This window comes from Ranitomeya variabilis, chromosome 1 (genome assembly GCF_051348905.1).
Source record: "Ranitomeya variabilis isolate aRanVar5 chromosome 1, aRanVar5.hap1, whole genome shotgun sequence".
NCBI classification, from domain to species: domain Eukaryota; kingdom Metazoa; phylum Chordata; class Amphibia; order Anura; family Dendrobatidae; genus Ranitomeya; species Ranitomeya variabilis.
The window spans coordinates 702,169,005-702,190,075 of record NC_135232.1 but is presented as its reverse complement, the minus strand read 5'-3'; the positions used below and the strand labels follow the sequence as shown (position 1 = coordinate 702,190,075).

Below are 21,071 nucleotides of genomic sequence, written 5' to 3'. Positions count from 1 at the left end.
AACTGCCTTTTTAGTAACAGTAAAATGTAACCAAGCACTCATTTATTTTATAGAAAGTCAATATTACAGCATAAAGATCTAAATACAATATATCCAAAATTATGATTATATTGTTGACAGTTCTCATATAAACATTTGATTTTTTTTTATATGCAGTACCCTGCCCGGCCATACGGAGTGCTATTTGTAGGAAAATTATCCCAATGCAATTATTAAATTTAGGAACATGCATTACTATTTTGTCTGCCATTTTATTGCAGTTCTTTACATTGTGATTTCTGCCTTTTATATGTGAAGGACACGATGTCGCATCCAATATTAGATACCAATAATAATAATAATAAAAATAATAATTTTTATTTATATAACGGCAACATATTCTACAGCACTTTACCAATGACATGCATGCAGTATTTCTACAGAAATTATCACTAATATCCTGCAATAAATCTATCTCATATAAGCAGTAGGAAAATTCTAAGTCCCTATACACAAGACAACTATTATAGTCACTGAATCGCTTGATGTGGATAAAAATGATAGCTTGGCCCCGCAGTCTTCCTGGGCTTTCCATTATGCTTAAAAAGTTGATGTCTGGAACACCGTCTATGTTCTGCCCATTTGTCAGGGCTGACTAGATCAATAATAACAGAAGGCAGATGGTTTCACAGCTTCTTGGAATAGTAATTTACCCCTGGCAAACAAAAGCAGATCACACAATGTATCAGCAAAGTTCATTCACGGCATATAAAACCACAGATACAATAGCCATGTATTACACTTTATTGTACAAATTTATAGAGATCGAAGCATTTCTTAAAAAGAATGGCAGTGGATCCTCCAGTCCAGGTGTGAAAAACTTGTTGCATCATTCCCAAGAAGACTCATGGCTGTACTAGCTCAAAAGAGTGCTTCTACTCAATACTGAGCAAAGGGTCTGAATACTTATGACCATGTGATATTCCATTTTTTCTTTTTTAATAAATTTGGAAAAATCACTACATTTCTGTTTTTTTCAGTCAAGATGGGGTGCAGAGTATACATTACTGAGAAAAAAATGAACTTTTTTGAATTTACCAAATAGCTGCAATGAAACAAAGAGTGAAAAATGTAAAGGGGTCTGAATACTTTCCGTACCCACTGTAAGTACAAGCTGTTGTGCAGGCAACAATGTATGAGATGCTGCACGAGCCTCACCATCAAAGCATCTATTACAAAAATAGAATCTGAAGTAGAACTGAGAGTTCGATGCTGTTTTTTTGAAGGAACCATATCTAGAAGTGTTGTACAAGTGAAATTGTGGTGCTGTCTAATGATGGTTACAGAAACTTCAGCCTCATTTCATCAATACTGGTGTTCTGCATGCCAATCTTTATAAAAAGTGCTCTGGTATGAGGTGTGATACTTGAGTAGATTTCTGTTATAATTTGTGGTGTAAATTGTGATGAATTTGTAGGCTGCTTTTGACCTCGCCTGTTACTTCTAAAATCCACATTCTTTTCAAAAAGTAGACTAGCATAAGACATTTTTTTTTAAAGTTGCAAAATTCCTACGCAATTGCAATTTGCACATATTTTTGTGAGAAAACTGTTTTATGATTCTGGGTCTTTAGGTTTAGTTTACGAAATCAAAATTCTGTGAACTCCTCCAAATCGTCACAAGATCTCACTAGGTGAGGTGGATCATAGGTGAATCCTCAAGACCAAAGGTTTGGTTGGGCACATGTGCGACGAGCAGCGGTTTCACTGGTGTTGCACATGGTAGAAGGTAGTAGAGTTACTGCAAGCCGCAGGCAGACAGGAGACATCCTGGAGACTGCAGCCAGGTATCAGGGTTACTGGAAGCTGCAGGCAGACACCAGACATCCTGGAGACTGCAGCCAGGTATCAGGGTTACTGAAAATCACAGGTAGACAGGTGACATCCTGAAGATCACAGACCTGTACCTCAGAGAATGGAAACCAGAGGCAGCCAGGACATGTCTTGGAGATTGTAGAAAGGAACTGTGCACAAACTAAAAGGCTTACTAGAAATTCTTAATACTAAGACACAGGTGTATGTCTTGGGAGACCTTATATAGGCCTAGTTCAACACATGGGAGCACGCTGGGCAAAGTCCGACATGGATCACAAGAAAGTTTAGCTGACTGGTGTGCAGGGAGCAGAGCCCAAACTTGGGATAGGTGTATAACAAATTTTGTATCTATAGTCTGTTGAATCAAGACACAGCTGGATATCGATTCTTAACCACTCGTATGAATTGTGTAATACTGTTTTTGTGTAAAGGATGACAATTACTACGTTGCTTGGCCACCGTATTGCACTATTATTTTGGCTTTATTAGGCCATATCAGGTCCTGAATATCATGCGTTGTAACTTGCCATTCACAATTTTTGAATGAGTGGTTCTTCTTCATCAGCACTCTACCAGAAATACACATCATGGGATGGATCATGGGGTGCATTAAAAGAGGTCTGGATACACATGATGAGAGCATTATACTGCCTCTGTACAAATCCCTAGTTAGACCGCACATGGAGTACTGTGTCCAGTTTTGGGCACCGGTGCTCAGGAAGGATATAATGGAACTAGAGAGAGTACAAAGGAGGGCAACAAAACTAATAAAGGGGATGGGAGAACTACAATACCCAGATAGATTAGGGAAATTAGGATTATTTAGTCTAGAAAAAAGACGACTGAGGGGCGATCTAATAACCATGTATAAGTATATAAGGGGACAATACAAATATCTTGCTGAGGATCTGTTTATACCAAGGAAGGTGACGGGCACAAGGGGGCATTCTTTGCGTCTGGAGGAGAGAAGGTTTTTCCACCAACATAGAAGAGGATTCTTTACTGTTAGGGCAGTGAGAATCTGGAATTGCTTGCCTGAGGAGGTGGTGATGGCGAACTCAGTCGAGGGGTTCAAGAGAGGCCTGGATGTCTTCCTGGAGCAGAACAATATTGTATCATACAATTATTAGGTTCTGTAGAAGGACGTAGATCTGGGGATTTATTATGATGGAATATAGGCTGAACTGGATGGACAAATGTCTTTTTTCGGCCTTACTAACTATGTTACTATGTTACTATGTTACACCATGTTCCAAATTATTATACAAATTACATTTTTCCTGAACGGTCAGTGCAAATGACAGTCAGTCTAATAAAAGTCATCACCCGTTAGAGTATACATCGAATTTTATTGAAGAAGCCTCCCAATGATAACAGTATAATCTCCAAAATGAATAAAAACTCAAAATGCATGGTTCCAAATTATTAGGTACAGTTGAATTTCTAAACATTTGATATGCTTTAAAGAACTGAAAATGCTCATTTGTTGAACTTGCAGCATTAGGAGGTCACATTCATTTAGCAAAAAAGCTATTTAACTCCAAAACATCCTAACAGGCCAATTTACATGTTAACATAGGAACCCATCTTTGATATCACCTTCACAATTCTTGCATCCGTTGAACTTGTGAGGTTTTTTGGAGAGTTTCTGCTTGTATTTCTTTGCATGAAGTCAGAATAGCCTTCCAGAGCTGCTGTTTTGATGTGAACTGCCTCCCACTCTTATAGATCTTTTGCTTGATGATACTTCAAAGGTTCTCTATAAGGTTGAGGTCAGGGGAAGATGGTGGCCACACCATGAGTTTATCTCCTTTTATGCCCATAGCAGCCAATGATTCAGAGGTATTCTTTGCAGCATGAGATGGTGCATTGTCATGCATGAAGATGATTTTGCTCCTGAAGGCACGTCTCTGCTTTTTAGACATTGGAAGAAAATTGTCAGTCAGAAACTCCTTTTACTTTGCAGAGGTCATTTTCACACCTTCAGAACCTTAAAGGGCCCTATCAGCTGTTTCCTCCTGATTCCGGCCCAAAACATGACTCCTCCACCTCCTTGCTAATGTCGCAGACTTGTTGGGACATGATGGCCATCCACCAAACATTCCCTACTCCATCCATCTGGACTATCCAGGGTTGATCGATACTCATCAGTAAACAGCTATGCCAACTGCTGTGCCCAGCTATTGCTCCATATCACTGCTCCCGTTTGCTTCCAAACTCCTTGAGCAGCATGTCCATGCTCAACTTTCCTCTCTTCTCTCATCTAACTCTCTCCTTGACAACCTCCAATCTGGCTTCCGCCCCCACCACTCCACCGAAAGTGCTCTGACCAAAATTACTAATGACTTACAGCCAAAGCTAACAGACAGTTCTCCATCCTCCTCCTTCTCGACCTGTCCTCTGCTTTCGACACAGTCGACCACTGCCTACTGCTACAGATTCTTTCTTCACTTGGCATCAAAGGCCTTGCCCTGTCCTGGCTTTCCCCATACCTTTCTGACCGCACATTTAGCATTTCCCACTCCCACGCTACCTCCTCATCCCCCCCTCTCTCTGTTGGAGTCCCTCAAGGCTCTGTCCTAGGACCCCTACTTTTTTCCATCTATACTCTTGGCCTAGGAAAACTCATAAAGTCCCATGGCTTCCAGTACCACCTGTATGCGGACGACACTCAGATCTACCTCTCTGGCCCAGATGTCACCTCTCTGCTGTCCAGAATCCCGGAGTGTCTATCATATCAACCATATCCTCCTTCTTCAACTCTCGCTTCCTAAAACTCAATGTAGACAAAGCTGAACTCATCATCTTTCCCCATCTCGCATATCCCCCCTACCTGATCTATCTATTACGGTAAACGGCATCACGCTCTCTCCCGCACCTGAAATCCGCTGCCTCGGGGTAACTCTCAACTTTGCTCTGTCTTTCAAACCGCACGTCCAAACTCTTGCCACCTCCTGTCGCATCCAACTCAAAAATATTGCCAGAATCCGTCCCTTCCTCAGCTCACAAGCTACTAAAACTCTTGTGCATGCCCTCATCATCTCCCGCCTCGATTACTGCAACACCCTCCTCTGTGGCCTCCTCGCTAACTCTCTTGCACAGCTCCAGTCTGTCCTCAACTCTGCTGCCCGGCTAATCCACCTCTCTCCTTGCTTTCTCCCCTCTTCAAATCCCTCCACTGGCTCCCAATTCCCGAACGAATCCAGTTCAAACTACTAACACTGATCTACAAAGCCATTCACAACCTGTACCCTCCCTATATCTCTGAACTAATCTCCCACTATCTTCCCTCATGTAATCTTCGATTCTCCCAAGACCTTCTACTCTCCTCCACACTTATTCGTTTCTCACACAACCGCCTTCAGGTTTTCTCCCGAATATCCCCCATCCTCTGGAATTCCATGCCTCAACACGTCTGATTATCCACCACCCTCGGATCCTTCAGACGGAACCTGAAAACCCATCTCTTCAGGAAAGCCTACAGCCTGCAATAACCATTCTGCCCCCTTGCCATCCACCCAAGTTACCGCCTCACCAACCACCCGAGCTGACTCGTCACCACCACCCCAGCTGCCACGTCACCAACCACCCGAGCTGCCACGTCACCAACCACCCGAGCTGCCACGTCACCACCGCCAGAGCTGCCGCGTCACTACTACCAGAGCTGCCGCGTCACCACCACCGGAACTGCCACCTCACCACCACCAGAGCTGCTGTCTCACCACCACCAGAGCTGCCGCACCCCCGACCTTCAATCTCTTCCCCATTATCCTGTAGAATGTAAGTTCGCAAGGACAGGGTCCTTCCCCTCTGTACTTGTCTGTCATTGTAAATTTTTTTACTGTAAACGATATCTATAACCCTGTACGTAACCCCTTTTCTCTTGTACAGCACCATGGAATTAATAGTGCTATATAAATAAATAATAATAAGAATAATAAACAAGACTGTTTGAAAATTAGTCTTCATGTATGTCTAGGCCTAGTGAAACCGTTTCTGCTTGTGAACACTGTTTCAGGGTGGCCAAATAGTAGTTTTATGCACCACAGCAAGCCTTTGAAGGATCCTACACCTTGAGGTTCAAGGGACACCAGAGGCACCAGCAGCTTAAAAATAACTGTTTGCTGCTTTGTAGTGGTATTTTGGCAGATGCTCTCTTAATCTAATGAATTTGTCTGGCAGAAACCTTCCTCATTATGCCTTTATCTGCATGAACTCTGTCTTTGCTCTGTTTCAGTCACAAATCTCTTCACAGTATGATGAACACTCTTAATTTTTCGTGAAATATCTAATTTTTTCATACCTTGTCCAAGGCATTGCACTATTTACCGTTTTTCAGCAGCAGAGAGATCCTTTTTATTTCCCATATTGCTTGAAACCTGTGGCCTGCTTAATAATGTGGAACATTATTTTAAAGTAGTTTTCCTTTAATTAGAATCACCTGGAAAACTAATTATCACGTGTTTCAGATTGATTTCAGTGATCCATTGAGCCCTGAGACACAATACCATCCACAAGTTTATTTGAAAAACAAAACAATTAAATCTTTATGACACATAAATCCAATTTGCATAATAATTTGGAACACAGTGTATAAGTGCAGGAATTTCCTTTCCCTTACTTCCCCGCATGCATTGCTCCTGACATTGTACAATGGCCTGCATGCACTGAACTTAAAGCATCTTTGCTATGTCTGTGTGTAGTTTGCTTCCTATAGATAGACAGAGACCCACCCTCAATTCCTGGAAAGAAACAAAGACCCATTCCCACTTCCTGTAGAGAAACAAAACCCCTCCCTCACTTTCTTTAGATTGAAAAAGACACCTCCCATTTCCTATAGAGTGACAAAGACACCTCCCATTTTCTGTAGAGAAAGGAAGACAGCCCCCCATTTTCTGTAGAGAAAGAAAGACAAACTCCCATTTCCTGTACAGAAAGAAAGACACACCTCCATTTCCTGTAGAGAAATAAAGACACACCCACACTTCTTGTAATTCATCTTGGGATCTCTTTTGCAATGAAGAAGACATTAAACAAAAGGGAAACATCAAGGGGTTGGCACTTTAGAACTAATTTAGTTAATAAGAAAGCAATGCAAGACCAATTAAATTGTCCAGCAGTTTGTAGTTTTCTAACATAACTAATAACCAATGATAATGTATATTTCTGTTATTTTGATTTAGAAATCAATATCAATACATTCCATAAATGTTAAATTATTCCGACAGCATCTGCTAAATCTTCATGAACTTCAGAACCTTATATTATTTTTATGTTGTTATTAGGACTCAGGACATTAAAAATACACAGGAAGCCTGTGAGGGTTTTGGAAGCGGAGAGTTATTGCAAAGTCCAATATGAAAGTTTTAAACCCAATTTAATTCACAGGAAAATGCTTATTAGACTTAAAGTGTCCTACTTTCTTTTTTTTCTTCTGTTATCATCCAAATCCTGCACTTTCTCAAGTCCCAATGATTGCACACCAGGGCAAAACTCAGCAACAGAAGTAATTAAAAGATTCAAAGCTCTGCCTGGAACTAATCATGGCTGCTCCGTAATATATATAGAAATACATATAGTGATGCTGATAAAGGAGAAAAGCATCATCAGTAAAATAAGAAGAACATCATTCTACTGACGTCTTGTTGTCCTTGTTTTACAAGATGTGAAGGATATGTTCACAAATCCTTTCAAGATATGGACAAAGATCATTGTGATTTTGCAAATATATGGAATGTAAATGGAGCGCCCCCACGTAAGGGCAATGGGGTACTCGGCACTGGGTCCTTCGGTTCAGGGGGGTGTCATGGTGGCCCAACCGGGTCCATGGCCCTTTGAGGGACGTCCAATAAAGGAAAGAGTTTTTATGGTTTTGAGGAAGGTCTTTAAAGGGGTAGTTCGTGACGCCACCTGTGGTATTCGGTCAGGGTGACCGACGCTGCTGTGAGGGGTGTAGATGGTGATGGTGGATGATGTAAGGCACAGTGAATAATGAGGACACAAGGGTGCAGTCTCTTTACCTTTACTGAAGGCTTCAGCATCCACAGTCCAGGGTACAGACAACAGGGTAGGCAGAGTCCAGCCGGTCTGAAGGCAAATCCAGAGTCCCCTTTTCCAGGTGGAAATCAGTAGCCTTCCTCTAGCACCTGTGTGTTGTAGTACCTCCCTGCTGAGCTTCTCGGTAAGGTCCTCACAACTGTTGTAGATGTTCTAGATGTTATTTCTTCCTCTCTGTCCCCCAGATGGTATGGATAGGACAAACCCGTATGACTGATGGCCTGAGGCTTTTTACAGGGACCCTAGAGACGCCCTGGCCCCCACAAGTTGCCACCGTGTCTCCTAGGTATTAAGGTCGGGCAGCCAACTTGGAATTGACTGTCCTGCCGGTCTCTGGAGCAAGGCTTGGAGACGGTTGCTCCCTCGGTGTTCCAGCCACGCGCCTCAGAAGGAGGCAGCCTATTACAGGGCAGAACTCCTTCTGGTGTTATCTCCTTGTGCTATGACTTCGTTTCTCACCCTCTACAATACAATTCTCTTCGTGTCCTTTCTTAGGATGCTGCCGCACGTGGGGCAGGCACAGCTCCGTGTCTTTCTGTCCCACTAGGCCTCCGACAGGATCCCACCCCTGTCAGGGGCTCCAATGTTCCTCCTTTCCCCCTGTCTGCCTGACAGGTCTTGCCTGGGCAAAGCCCAGTCAGCTTCTCTCTAACTTTCTATACAGCCCACCAGTTTTACCCTTCTGTGAGGAGTGCTCTAGTAGATAGGAGCAAGGCTCCCCCTGGTGGACTGGAGTGTGAAGTGTGGTGTATGGTTTGTGATACCTGGTAGGAAGATCTCCTTTATTGCCATCAGAAGTGATATCACTCCCCCTGGTGGAAGAATGACATCACTGCAATAACCAAGACTCTGGGGCGCTGCACTCCCCCCGTTAAATCCAGTACTCCCGGACTGGGAAAAGAAAACAACAATTACAGGTTAGCAAAAGACATGCAAAATTTTTGAAATGCTATAAAACTAATTAATATCACAATGCTTCCCTTTATGGGAGGTGAGAACACTTGAATGTTGCAACAAAAACATATTTACATTGTCAGCTTACCAATTACGGATGCGCTAACTAACTATGAAATACTATTACCCGTACAGGTATACTATCTATTAACTACTAAGTGCAATTACAAAACAATACATTAATATTTTCTTTATTCAAGCATCAAACATTTATTCTTCTCTAAGTGCAAAGTCTTTTAACTAACACCTAAGGCTCACTAAATGACTCACTAACCCCTACGGGTTCACTCTATTAAAATGCAGAACAGGTGTCACTCCCCCTACGGGTTCACTGTATCTTTCTTTCAATTTATTTAACCTCAATTTTCCTATTCTTGGCTACATACTATCAGCTATGTATAAACATTATTACGATCTAACTATCTAAAACAACATTATCACTCTTGAGCAAAGTGCATCAAACTAACATTCCCTTTAAGAGGAAACCCAAGTCTTTTCAGAGGTAGTGCAAAATAATCACATCATTAGTTTCCAAGTTTGTTTAAAGCGATACGACGTGATATAATATGAGGGACCCGTTACGAACCCCCGAACGTTGGACTTGGGTGAGCTACAAGACGTGTAATCCTGACTCGGAATTCTGCCACACCAACGGGTTTTTCTTCAGGTCTGTGAAGCAAAGCAGTTATTTTTACAGCATAATTAACAGCAGTTTCTGTTAAGAGGCAGTCTCTGTAAAAGCCTCCTATGTAAAACCAGTAGAAAGCACCCTTAAGAAGGTGCAAACTATTTACAGTTTGTGATCATGCACAGTTCCTGATTCTGCAGTTCTTTGGTAAAAGTAGAAAAACTTGTGCAAAAACATAGGATCCCTTTAAAAAGGGGATCCCTTTAAAAGTTAACCCTGGACGGGTTCAAGCTGCAAAGAAAGAACAGTTAACTATTTACATTCTTTTCAGTATTCTTTCACAGCAGGTTGCAAGGCATCAGTCGGTAGTGAACACTTCCTGGCCTGGGAAGGTTTGCGTCCGAGTTCTCATCTGATGCGGTATCAACATCATTGATTTGTCTTTCAGGTGCGGTCAAGTCATTAGTGGTCTGGGTTCGAATGTCAGTTTTGATGGCAGATTCAGTAGTAGAAATAATGCACACAGTGGTAGTAGTGTTGGGACTCGCTAGTTCAGAGACTAGAGGAGTAATGTCGTTAGTCTAAGGCTATGTGCACACGTTGCGGATTAGGCTTAGGAATTTCTGGTGCAGATTCTGCCTCTCCTGGCAGAAAACGCATCTGCGTTTTTTTGTGCGGTTCCGCAAAGGTTTTTTGTGCATTTTTGCTGCGGTTTTCTTGCGGATTTGCTGCGTTTTTTACCCCTGTGGATTTCTATAATGGAATGGGTACAAAAACGCTGCAGATTCACAAAAAAGAAGTGACATGCTACTTCTTTTAAACCGCAGCGTTTCCGCAGCGGATTTTCCGCTAAGTGTGCACAGTATTTTTTTTTCTCATTGATTTACATTGTACTGTAAATCAGTTGTGGATCTGCAGTGTTTCTGCACTGCAAAAAACGCTGCGGATCCGCAGAGAATCCACAACGTGTGCACATACAGTCATGGCTGCAGGTGACGCTACGGCAGGTTCACATCGCTTAACGTTCCTAGCATACCAACCTTCCCCTCTGCACAAATTCCGATTAGGGCGACCGTCGCGGAACTGGGCTTTCACATTATAGCTGGTAACGAAGACTTCGGTTGGTAGTCCTGACTCCTGTATAAAGCCCCAACCTCTCTTCGGGTGAAAGGCTAATACTGTTCCTTGCTTTGCCGAGCTCTTATTTCAGCGTTTATTCTTAGGCTTCTGCTCCTTACGTGGAGCACTCGGTTCCGGTTCCTTTCGTTTTTTCCAATGTGAAATTAGGCATTGTTTGTATTGTTCCCAGGTGAGCACTACATTATAGGAACCCTCCTGTTTGGACCCGTCCGATATGGACTTTGGAGCGTCCCATTTGAAAATCACCCCTTTGGAGCTCACGTCTAGCGGTGCGCCCATAGATGTCGGTACCTTCCATCGTGTCAAGGGCTGCCATGACGAGCTCGGCAGCTGGTGGTTGGTCACAGTTGGGGCGGGGAGCGGCCACCAGAGCAGGATCGGTCGTAGGGGCATTGGCGTTTTCCGTACCTGCGTCTAATGTGATTCCACCGATGTCGATCCGCCCCGCTGATGAAGACGCTGGAGTCTGCTGCTGCTTGGACCACGGTTCTTCCAATGCGATCTTCTTGCACAGCTCCGACTTCCATTTCTTCGCTGCTGTCGCTCCGCGTCCGGGAGTTGGGGGCTCGGCTCCTCCACCTGCGGGTCCAAGAAGTCCGGATCCTCCAGCGGCGGCAAGTTTGGGTCCGCCGCCGGTCGGCTGAGATGGTCCTGGGTCACTTTGTCATCGTTCAGGTACTCGCTGGTTGCCATAACTGTCTCGGGGTGTCATGTCGGACGCTGTTCAGACCAGGTCGTCTGACAGACAGCGGTAATTCCGCTTTTGACCACTATTTACTCATTGGCATCTGCTAGATTTTGTCTAGCTTTTCCGGGGTTAATTTACCTGATCCTCGGATTGGAAGCTGGGCCATTTCCATGGCCTTTAAATAGCTCTCCTGATCATTGGGCGTCGCCGATTATAGCTTCTGTCTTGCGTTGTTATCTCGGTCTGGAGTGGAGAGCTGGTGGTTGGAGATTCGTTGCTGGTGGTGTATATTCCTTCGTCTTATTACTCCTTCCTATATTTGTTTTTATTTTGCCCTGCACATTTATAGTGTATTCCTGAGTGACTGCGGCGTGGTGTATATTTTCCTTTACCCTTGTCTGTGCTAACTGTGGGTATTTAAGTATTAACTCTTCACTGGGTGGTGGGTTGAGGTTTCAGCCTAGGGCTGAGCTCAGGAGTTAGGGTGAGGTTCGAGGCCTGAACATGCACACTATCAGTGTAAACTTCAGGTAGAGGGTCAGTCAGGATTTCCCTAGTCTTAGGGAAATTGCAGGAGCCCTGGTTATTAACTCTCGCTCACCAAGTCTCTCCCTGAAATTATAATCGGCCCAACAACAACAAAGAAAAAAAAAAAAGGGTTTTTTTTGTTTTTGTTTTTTTTTTGTCATGGATCCCATGACTTCCATAACCCGCCAGTTGGAGGCGCTGTCCCTACAGGTCACTGAGTTGAGGGGGGCAGTGCAGCAACAGGGACTAGCAGTGTCCAATGTGCAAGCTGGAGCGACAGGAAGAGTTACTGAGCCTAAATTTCCATTGCCTGAAAAATTTGATGGGGAACGCAGTAAATTTGTTTCTTTTCGTCAAGCTTGCAAACTATATTTCCGTATGCGCCCAATATCTTCGGGTAATGAGGCTCAGCGTGTGGGCCTGGTGTTGTCATTGTTAAGTGGGGATCCCCAAGCATGGGCATTTTCTTTGCCATCTGATTCTGCAGCATTTGTCTCTGTGGAGAGTTTTTTTTCTTCTCTTGGGAAAATCTACGATGAACCTGACAGAATGGCTCTGGCAGAATCTAAGATACGCTCTATTCGCAAGGGGGAGTGAGTTGCAGAGGATTACTGTTCTGAATTTCGTCGCTGGGCGATCGATACCCAATGGAATGATGCAGCATTGCGGAGTCAGTTTATACATGGGATTTCTGGAAGGGTTAAAAAAGCCCTTCTGATGTACAAGACTCCTACTTCTCTAGATTCCGCTATGAGTCTGGTTGTCCGCATTGATCGCCGTTTGTGTCAGGGGGAGCATGAGACACCGCCTATGGGAGAGGGTTTAGGTTCACGTGAGGTTGCTGCAGGTGAGCCCACAGAGCCTATGCAAATCGCAGGGGTGTCACATGTCAAGCATCGAGCCCCTGAGCTCAGGAAGCAGGGAGCCTGTTTTTACTGTGGTAAAACTGGTCATTTTATTAACATCTGTCCTTTGCTGCCTAAGAAAAATGCAACGGCGGAAAACTTCTGAGCTCAGAGGGTGTGGAGGAGACCAGTCTGAGCTTATGTATATCCTCCATGGTGGTTTCTCAGTGCATGCTCCCTGCTAAGGTTTTTGTTGCTGGCAGTTAGCTGCCAATTACTGTTTTTGTGGATAGTGGTTCAGCCACAAATCTCATTGATGAGAGGTTTGCGCGCACAGCAGGTTTTAGGATTGAAAAACTGTCTCATCCTATCCGTGTGGTCACCATCAATGCTGCTCCTCTCTCTCAGGGGGGAGATTACTGAATTTGTGGCTGAGGTGAAACTCCACATTGGAGTTCTATATTCTGAGCGGGTTACATGTAAGGTGCTCAGGAATCTTCCTGCTCAGGTGGTTTTGGGTTTTCCTTGGTTGTCTATGCACAACCCGGTAATTGACTGGAAAACTCAGGACATAACTCGGTGGAGCGAGTTCTGCCAGGAGAATTGCCTGGCCACATGTGTGGCTGCGGTGACTTCAAGCGTTCCGGAGTCACTTCAGGATTTTGTGGATGTGTTCTCTGAGAAGGGTTGTTCAGAGTTGCCGCCACATCGTCCTTATGACTGTTCTATCAGGTTTAAACCAGGGGCCAAATTACCTAAAGCAAGGATGTTTAACATCTCCGGTCTGGAGAGACAAGCGTTAAAAGATGACATTGCGGAAAGCTTGAGCAAAGGGCACATCAGGCCGTCATCCTCGCTGGTGGCAGCAGGGTTCTTCTTTGTGAAGAAGAAAGATGGCGGATTACGCCCGTGTTTGGATTTCAGGGAGTTGAACCAGATTACGGTTCGTGATCCATACCCTATGCCTCTGATACCAGATTTGTTCAACCAGGTGGCAGGTGCTAAGTGGTTCACCAAGCTTGACCTCAGGGGGGCGTACAACCTCATAAGAGTCTGTCAAGGTGATGAGTGGAAGACGGCTTTTAATACCCCTGAGGGTCATTTTGAAAATGTGGTGATGCCGTTTGGGTTGACTAACGCACCTGCAGTGTTCCAACATTTCATCAATGATGTGTTCTCGCATGTTTTGGGGAAATTCGTTATCGTGTACCTAGATTACATTCTCATATATTCTTGCGACCGTGAGGCTCATTTAGATCATGTCAGGCAGGTGTTACAGCTTCTCAGAGAGAATAAGCTGTATGCTAAACTTGAGAAATGTGTATTTTCTGTTGAAGAGTTGCCTTTCTTGGGTTATATTGTGTCTGCTTCTGGTTTTAAAATGGACGCCGCTAAGGTGCAGGCGGTGCTGCATTGGGAACGTCCTGATAACCTGAAAGCACTTCAGCGGTTCCTTGGGTTTTCTAACTACTATAGGAAATTTATCAAGGATTTTTCCATCATTGCTAAACCGCTAACTGACATGACTAAAAAGGGTACCAATTTCTCCGTTTGGCCTGAGGCTGCTGTGCGCGCATTTGAATTTCTTAAGAACAGTTTTGTTTCAGCCCCCATTCTTGTGCAGCCAGACATATCTAAATCATTTGTTGTAGAAGTCGATGCGTCTGAGGTTGGTGTGGGGGCGGTACTATCTCAAGGCTCATCTTTGAGTGGTTTACGTCCGTGCGCCTATTTCTCCAAGAAACTGTCGTCCGCCGAACGTAACTACGATATCGGCAACAGGGAGTTGTTGGCAATTAAGTTGGCCTTTGAGGAATCGTGACACTTCTTGGAGGGGTCAGTCCATCAGGTAACTGTTATTACCGATCATAAGAATCTGCTGTATTTGGAGTCAGCCAAGCGTCTGTCCCCCAGGCAGGCTCGCTGGGCATTGTTTTTCACGCGGTTCAATTTTGTGGTCACTTACAGACCGGGGTCTAAAAACACTAAGGCGGATGCTCTGTCCAGGTGTTTTCTGGGGGGAGAACCTCGGGAGGATCCAGCACCCATCCTCCAAAAGGGTGTTGTGGTTTCGGCTCTCACTACCGAGGTTGAGGCTGAGATTGCCGAGGCTCAGGAGGAGGTACCATCTGAGCTTCCCATCAACAAATCTTTTGTTCCGCTTCATCTCCGCCTAAAGGTTTTGGCGGAGCATCATGATGCCGTCCTGGCTGGTCACCCAGGGGTTAGAGATACCTTGGAGTTGGTGTCACGTCGGTTTTGGTGGCCCAAGATCCGACAGGATGTGGTCTCATACGTGTCAGCTTGTACCACGTGTGCTAGGGCTAAAACGCCCTGCTCCCGTCCTGTTGGCACACTACTTCCTCTTGAGGTACCTAGTAAGCCATGGACAGAAATCTCCATGGATTTCATCACTGATTTGCCCTCATCAGCTGGAAACACGGTCATCTTGGTGATTGTTGATCGTTTTTCTAAAATGTCGCACTTTGTGTCTTTGCCTGCGTTGCCTAACGCTAAGACTCTGGCTCAGGTATTTGTGCAGGAGGTGGTCAGACTTCATGGGGTTCCATCTGACATCGTGTCTGATAGGGGGTCTCAGTTTGTGGCAACATTTTGGAGAGCATTTTGCTCACGGCTGGGAATCAAGTTATCTCATTGTTCGGCATTTCATCCTCAGTCAAATGGTCAGACTGAGCGTATGAACCAAAATTTGGAACAGTACTTACGCTGCTTTGTCTCTGATAACCAGGAGGAGTGGTCTACCTTTCTTCCTTTGGCTGAGTTTGCCATCAATAATCACCGCCAGGAGTCGTCTGGGGAGTCTCTGTTTTTTTGTGTTTTTGGGCTACATCCTCAATTTTGTACCTTGAGTCAGAGGGGCTCTTCCGGCGTTCCGGAGGAGGACCAGTTGGGAACACAATTGTCATCAGTCTGGAGGAGAGTTAAACAGCGCCTGTTGAGTGTGGGTGCTAGGTACAAACGTGTGGCTGACAGTAGGTGTGTGCCAGGTCCAGACCTGAGTGTGGATGACTGAGTGTGGTTATCCACAAAAAACATAAGACTCAAGATACCGTCCCTTAAATTGGGTCCACGGTTTATTGGTCCATTTAGGGTCACCGCCGTCATTAACCCAGTTGCGTACCGATTGGAGCTCCCTACGGTGTATAAGATACACAACGTGTTCCACAGGTCTCTTCTAAAGAAGGTGGTGGGTTCTGTGGATGCGGCGCCTATGCCACCTCCAGTCTTGGTGGATGGTAATTTGGAGTTTGAAGTCTCCAAGGTGGTTGACTCTCGTGTAGTGCATCGCACTTTACAGTACTCGGTACACTGGCGTGGTTATTGGCCTGAGGAGAGGTCCTGGGTACCAGCCTCGGACGTTCATGCTGACTGGCTGGTCAGGTTGTTTCACCGCCGCCATCTGGACAAGCCAGGTCCTATAAGCCGTGAGGGCCCTGGGGTCCCTCGTAGAAGGCGGGGTACTGTCATGTCGGACGCTGTTCAGACCAGGTCGTCCGACAGACAGCGGTAATTCCGCTTTTGACCACTATTTACTCATTGGCGTCTGCTAGATTTTGTCTAGCTTTTCCGGGGTTAATTTACCTGATCCTCGGATTGGAAGCTGGGCCATTTCCATGGCCTTTAAATAGCTCTCCTGATCATTGGGCATTGCCGATTATAGCTTCTGTCTTGCGTTGTTATCTCGGTCTGGAGTGGAGAGCTGGTGGTTGGAGATTCGTTGCTGGTGGTGTATATTCCTTCATCTTATTACTCCTTCCTATATTTGTGTTTATTTTGCCCTGCACATTTATAGTGTATTCCTGAGTGACTGCGGCGTGGTGTATATTTTCCTTTACCCTTGTCTGTGCTAACTGTGGGTATTTAAGTATTACCTCTTCACTGGGTGGTGGGTGGAGGTTTCAGCCTAGGGCTGAGCTCAGCAGTTAGGGTGAGGTTCGAGGCCTGAACATGCACACCATCAGTGTAAACTTCAGGTAGAGGGTCAGTCAGGATTTCCCTAGTCTTAGGGAAATTGCAGGAGCCCAGGTTATTAGCTCTCGCTCACCAAGTCTCTCCCTGACATTGGGTTTGCGGCCGCACATGCACACTGCTCCTCCATTTTCTGGGGGTGGAGCTCCTTGGGTGCTGGGCACGTCGTCATACCGTAGCAGTAGTTGGAGAGGGCAATAGTCACTTTTGGCGCCGCTGTGGTGGTCTCCTCCGATGGCACGCCCTTCTTCTCCTGAGCTCCTCGTGGCGCTGTAATGGCGGCTGTTTTGGCGGGAATTTTGGCGATCTTTTGCAATACACAGTCTTTAAGCAAATCACAGTTCAAATACTGTTCTGGCACAGTTCTTAGGTGCACATGACCCGATTTTCAGGCTTAAGTAGATCCTGTTCGTGACAGCAAGATTGGAACCCCCCCCCCACGTAAGGGCAATGGGGTACTAGGCACTGGGTCCTTCGGTTCAGGGGGATGTCATGGTGGCCCGACCCGGTCCGTGGCCCTTTGAGGGACGTCCAATAAAGGAAAGAGTTTTTGATTTTGGGGAAGGTCTTTAAAGGGGTAGTTCGTGACGCCACCTGTGGTATTCGGTCAGGGTGACCGACGCTGCTGTGAGGGGTCCACCGGGGTGATGTTATGGCAGCTAGGTGGTATACCTTCCCACAGGTGAAGTGTATCCCCAGGGCTTCCCAGAAGTGAAGATGGTGATGGTGGATGATGTAAGGCGCAGTGAATAACGAGGACACAAGGGTGCAGTCTCTTTACCTTTACTGAAGGCTTCAGCATCCACAGTCCAGGGTACAGACCACAGGGTAGGCAGAGTCCAGCCGGTCTGAAGGCAAATCCAGAGTTCCCTTATCCAGGTGGAAATCAGTAGCCTTCCTCTAGAGCCTGTGTGTTGTAGTACCTCCCTGCTGAGCTTCTCGGTAAGGTCCTCACAACTGTTGTAGATGTTCTAGATGTTATTTCTTCCTCTCTGTCCCCCAGATGGTATGGATAGGACAAACCCGTATGACTGATGGCCTGAGGCTTTTTACAGGGACCCTAGAGATGCCCTGGCCCCCACAAGTTGCCACCGTGTCTCCTAGGTATTAAGGTCAGGCAGCCAACTTGGAATTGACTGTCCTGCCGGTCTCTGGAGCAAGGCTTGGAGACAGTTGCTCCCTCGGTGTTCCGGCCACCGGCTACGCGCCTCAGAAGGAGGCAGCCTATTACAGGGTAGAACTCCTTCTGGTGTTATCTCCTTGTGCTATGACTTTGTTTCTCACCCTCTACAATACAATTCTCTTTGTGTCCTTTCATAGGATGCTGCCGCATGTGGGGCAGGCGCATCTCTGTGTCTTTCTGTCCCGCTAGGCCTCCGACAGGATCCCACCCCTGTCAGGGGCCCTCTGTCTGCAGCTCCGATGTTCCTCCTTTCCCCCTGTCTGCCTGACAGGTCTTGCCTGGGCAAAGCCCAGTCAGCCTCTCTCTAACTTTCTATCCAGCCCACCAGTTTTACCCTTCTGTGAGGAGTGCCCTAGTAGATAGGAGCAAGGCTCCCCCTGGTGGACTGGAGTGTGAAGTGTGGTGTATGGTTTGTGATACCTGGTAGGAAGATCTCTTTTATTGCCATCAGACGTGATATCACTCCCCCTGGTGGAAGAATAACATCACTGCAACGACCAGGACTCTGGGGCGCTGCATAAAAAGTTTACTACTATTCCGATGTACATGAGTCATGTCATGGGGGGTTCTTTGCAGGTCTACTTCTTTATAGTTTTAGTGGCCACTACCTTCTTTGTAGTTTTAGTGGCCACCACCTTCAGCTGTTTGGTGAAGAAGATATGATGATCGGCCAAGCAGAATGAGGACGGAAGAGAATGCTGGAGCCATTGTGAGGATGCAAGCCATCAGAGGATCGGGCGAAGAGCTGCTGAGCCAGGAGAGATGAGGGGCAAGGTGAGAATATTTATTACATTTTTTACCTCTATGTCAGCACTAAATAAAAAAAAAAATCAACCAAATTGAAGGCCAGCAGGCGATTTTTTTTTATTTAAGCAAACCATATTGGTAAAAATTTGGGTTGGGTTAAATTCAACCTTCTTGTGAAATATAGAGTTAATTCACATTTGGTTAAAATAGATTCTGTCACCTCTAACTCTTATGTATTTTTTTAATTCAGTTTCATTCATTGCATCAATTCTGACCCAATTGTATAAGAAATGCTAGAGGATTGATGGGGTTATCATTAGTTTGTACCAGGCCGTTAAAGCTAAACCCACCCCTGAGGAATTGGACTACAATGAGCTGTTCTCCATTCCAGATTTCTTACAAAACTTCTTGCATATGGAGGAGCCAACAGCTGAAGCAATAGGAGACACTTCAAAATTTGTACAACTCTGCAGCCCTGGATCCTTTTTCTGGGGATTCAGAAGCCTCTACTAACATTACATATACAGAGTTTAGGCTTCTTTTCCAGTCTGCTCTATCAAAGGGGCGGGTCTTCCGATGTCATTCTGATTGACAGCAAGATCCCCGCTGCCTAACTGGGGGAGCCAGCTGTCAATCAGAATGACATCGGAAGTCCAGCCCCGTCGCATCAGCAGAGGCAGCTGAATCCCTGGCAGGAGCCATCTCTGATTACAGTGTGTCGGGAAAGAATGGCGCCGAGCACAACAGGCAGGTAAGTTGCAAATTGTTATAGCCTGTTTAATCTTTTCTCCTCTTTTACACAGGAATATCTCTGAACTGTATTGTGTGGCTTGATTTATTGTTTATGCCTATGTCAGGTGTGGCCATATGTTTATTTCTTATTTCTGTCTTGACTATTTTTTTCTATTATTAAAAAAATGTTCTCAAAAAAACAGAATTAAACACAAAAATTCTTGCAGAGTGACAAGAATGGAAAGATTTGATTTTATGCGTCACTGATTCCTTGAATTTATGGAAACATATCAATACAAGCCAGTATTTTCCGCCGATCGTCAATCACTAAAGTGTGTCTTTGATTAAGTCACTTATACTTAAAACAAAATTGATTAGAAGAAAAAAAAATCTTAAGCATTTTTACAAAAACATTTCTCAAGAATCATTATCTGGAGATTTCATTGTCAAAATTGGATACTGTAAATGTGATTTGTTCGGGGCATTGTACTTACTGTGATTGCGTGTTCTGTACCTAAGAGAACAAGGATGTCATCTTCAGCTTAAAGTACAATGTCCACGTGGATAATCTACAGTATTTTATCTCATTTACTGGATTTCAGAAGCACCAAATCTTTCATAAAGTCAGTGGATAAAGAAGTTCATTGTGTGATGTTAATAATAATATGGTGCGACAGACCTAAGGCTACTTTCACATTAGCGTCGTGCACTGCACATCGCAATGCGACGTTGCGGCGCACCGACGCATACTGTGGAAGCGCCGCACAATGGGGGCAGCGGATGCTGTTTTTCAATGCATCTGCTGCCCCATTGTGAGGTGCGGGGAGGAGGGGGCGGAGTTTCGGCCGCGCATGCGCGGTCAGAAATGCTGGACACGACGCACCAAAAAACATTACATGCAACGTTTTTTGGTGGCGACGGTCCGACGCAACACGACGCAACCGTCGCATGACGGTTGCGACGTGTGGCAATGCGCCGCACTGCGTCGCTAATGCAAGTCAATGGAGAAAAAACGCATCCTGCAAGCACTTTTGCAGGATGCGTTTTTTCTACAAAATGACGCATAGCGACGTGCAGTGTACGACGCTAGTGTGAAAGTAGCCTAACATGCCTTATTTAGTAACCCTAAACTTCATGGCCACATATAGACAATGGGCAAAAAATATGAGCATATATTATATTTCATATACAGCAAATCCCTGCATGGACAAAGCACAGAACCTCAACAGGTCGCTGATAAGGAGTTGTAGGCACTTTATGTCCTACTATATTATAGAGGACCCAACAACAAATATTATTAGTGGTCATTTTCACTTTTGTTTTATTCCCACTGCTGCCCTGAGTATTCAGTTTTCTGTCTTTTTAAATTGCGACATACGGTTCTAGAGATACGGGCCATTTTATTTATTGCTAATCTGTATGGCAGTGTGGCTCACAGTATCCTCAGGGGCGTGTCTTTAGGCTGCTCTGCATAATTACCCTCTGAGCACTACCCCCTTAGTAAAGCCTAATAAAAGTAGTACAAAACAAAAAGGCCCATATCTTTGGAACCATATGGCGGATTTAAAAAAATGCAAAAAATAGCAAACTCAGGGAAGCAGCAGGAATAAAATTTGAGCAAAAAACTGGCCGCTTTTGAACTGCTAACAAGTCCTCTTTAAGTTAACTGCTTCATTTTTTCTTTATTTAACTTAGTTAAAAACTAAATGGGTTTCACACAAACATT

At 45.0% G+C, this 21,071-nt stretch overlaps 1 long non-coding RNA gene across 1 annotated transcript in view; it reads right to left on the bottom strand.

Moving 5' to 3' along the window:
- Positions 1-341: 341 nt before the first annotated feature.
- The window catches only part of LOC143777373 (uncharacterized), a 93,407-nt gene continuing 72,677 nt past the window's right edge, over positions 342-21,071 (bottom strand). Inside the window, exon 2 of the long non-coding RNA XR_013216128.1 lies at positions 342-694. This is a non-coding gene — a long non-coding RNA (uncharacterized LOC143777373). The remainder of the gene's footprint in view (positions 695-21,071) is intronic.